Below are 2,920 nucleotides of genomic sequence, written 5' to 3'. Positions count from 1 at the left end.
CAGAAAGGTCCACAGGACTACGTTTTCAGAATGAGCCTGGGTTTGGAATTTCCCTGGTACAGTCAAGCCCATCTACTTGTCCTCTGTTTTACATGTAATAATTTAAACGGACAGTTTATTATTTTCTTGCTGTTGTTCACAATCACAGAGATTTTAGTGGCAACAGTCTGCCAGCAATCAGAGTAGAGGTACAGTAGAGTGTGCAAGAGTGGGAATTTTGAGAACATTTATGAATAAGTAGAAATACGACAAACAACGAAACGCAGCTTCCTCTGCGATCCTGCTGTTTGGCTGAAACAGCTGTCAGATGATGAGCTCTGTGAGCTTGTTAAGAGATCCAGACCCTGTTTAAATAACATTTCCCAGCGAAACAGCCGCCGATTAACAAACATCAATTACTCAATTCAAATGTAAAATGGTGAAAAGATTAGTTTGATAGATTATGAATTAAATTAATTTAAATGTTTTTTTTTTTTTTTTAGGGGTGACCAAACTCGGTCCTGCAGGGCCGATGTCCTGCATAGTTTAGTTCCAACCCCAATCAGACACACCTGGGCTAGCTAATCAAGCTCTCACTAGGCTTTCTAGAAACATCTGTGCAGGTGCCTTCAAGAGTTTGAACACCCCTGCTGTACACAGTTTGTGAACTTGTTTTTTATTTAATTTATAGCTTGTGTACTGATCTGCGTTACTGTTTCTTGTCCAGTCTTGTCTGTTCTGTCTTATTTGCACTAAACGTTGCATAAACCGCACTTTGTGCTCTTATTCTTATTTTATTTATTTTTATTTTAGTTTATTGTATCTTATTAAACCTAATTCTTTTTATACTATACTATAAGATTTTTATAGTGCACAGTCCTGTGTTATGTTGTCAATTTATGTTGTTTGATGTAGCACCTTGGTCCTGGAGGAACATTGTTTCGTTTCACTGTGTACTGCACTGTATATTGTTGAAATGACAAGAAAAGCCAACTTGACTTGACTTGCTTTTAATATTACATAAGGAAGATAAAGGTTCCTTAGCAATATCACACGAGTAGCAGTGCGATGTGGCTGTATATCGTCACTGGTGGGAGGCGTGTGTTGGCAGGAGGCCGCAGGCCAAGTTCATTAGTGTCCCACCAGTGATGATATACAGCCACATCGCACTGCTACTCGTGTGATATTGCTAAGGAACCTTTATCTTTCTTATGTAATATTAAAAGCAAGTGTCATGTCAAACACATGACATAATCATGTGTTTCTAAAAGAAAATCAAACACAGAGAGTCTCAAAACCCTTTTTAAGAGGAACTACTTTCTTTCGCCATTCATTCACATCTGCAGTTGATGTCAGAACAGCAGAAGCCATTACTAACTCACCAATGTCATTTTAGAGCTAGTATTTGAATGATTCTCTAGTGTAATATCTAAAAAGACGACAAAACAGGAGATTTTAAGCACCCATTTTAAGATTATTAGTCTAAACAGCATGAATTGTCATCAGTCTACAGAGATTTCAAAGTATTTCTCTGTTGCAATCGGGAGATCACAATAATTCAGCCCAAACAAGCCAAAGCAATGCAAACACTACCAGGTTACTGTTGTGTTTGCAAAAAGGAAAAAGGCAAACACATGCAGACATTTCTTCTTTCTTTATGTTTACTGAACTAGTCTGCAGTAACGAAAAACCGGAGACGCATTATAAACAGATGGCCATCTCCGGTTTCAAGACTTTAAGATGAGTCCCATTTCCCACTCAAAACATTACAATTATTATGGTATAAATACAGCACTACAACATACAAAAGAGAGAGATCAACTTAAAAAGCCACTTTCCAGTTTAATAGTGATTTGATCAGCTATAGTTTAAAATTACGCTGGGTTTTTCCTCACCTGTAAGGGCTTATTATGTGGTCTCTGTCGCCCTCTTGTGGCTGGACAACATCAACTGTCTTTGGTCTGCTCAATGACAGGCTAATGGCCGCCGACACGCTGTCCGTCAGGAATTTTAAATATTTCAAAATAGGCACTATCCTTATAACTGAACTGCACAGTTGCAAACTAAACAACATTCTTGACTAAAAAAAGCCTCAAAAGTACATTATGTTGCCCAACAGCAGAAAGATTTGTCAAGTGTAGAGTGTCCTTTGCTTGTTGCTGTATGTGGGCGGAGTAATACAAAGGTGAAGGGTGAAGAGGCAGGACCAGTGCTGCTATTGCAGAATATCGCACGGCTATTGGCCAAGAACCAGACAGAACTGTTGTATAAATATGTATAAACACTTTTTAACATGCAGTTTATTTTTCAAAAATGCTAGGGCCCCATACCTAGAATTGCTTAGAACTTAGTGGGCTTGACAAACCATATGTAGAAAAACACTTCTTCTTTTTTTTATCAAAAAACTCCATCCTCTTTACTCTATAGCACTATATTCTCTGAGCACTAACAATTCCGTTAGATAATTAACATTTCTTGCATGCATTGCCTATTCTTGTTAAATCGCTGAATGCCTCCTCAGTTGTAAGTCACTTTGGATTAAAACATCTGCTAAATGTAAATGTAAAATGTCTGAATTATAAGTACTAATAGCATGAAACTAGATAATACATTTATAAATTAAACGTTAAAAGGCTTGCCCATATAAAAGCATGCGGTTAGTGCTGTAGTGTGACAAGACTAGTGTGATCCAGACTTGATCAAAGTACACTCAAACTTTACATGGTAGCATGAGGACATTACAAGCATTCAATAGATGCATAAAGAAACACACCCTGGTGAAACTATTTAACTTAACCTTATACAGTAAATCCCTTTTATACAAACATGTAGTGCTTCCAGCAGACTGTAGAGGGCAGTGTTGGTCAACCTGAATTTCTCTTTGAATCACACTGATAGTTCTGTTTAGGCCTAAGTAAGGAATAAAAACGACTGATCTAGA

This window comes from Danio aesculapii, chromosome 7 (genome assembly GCF_903798145.1).
Source record: "Danio aesculapii chromosome 7, fDanAes4.1, whole genome shotgun sequence".
NCBI classification, from domain to species: Eukaryota; Metazoa; Chordata; class Actinopteri; order Cypriniformes; family Danionidae; genus Danio; species Danio aesculapii.
Note: the sequence above shows the minus strand (reverse complement) of the source record.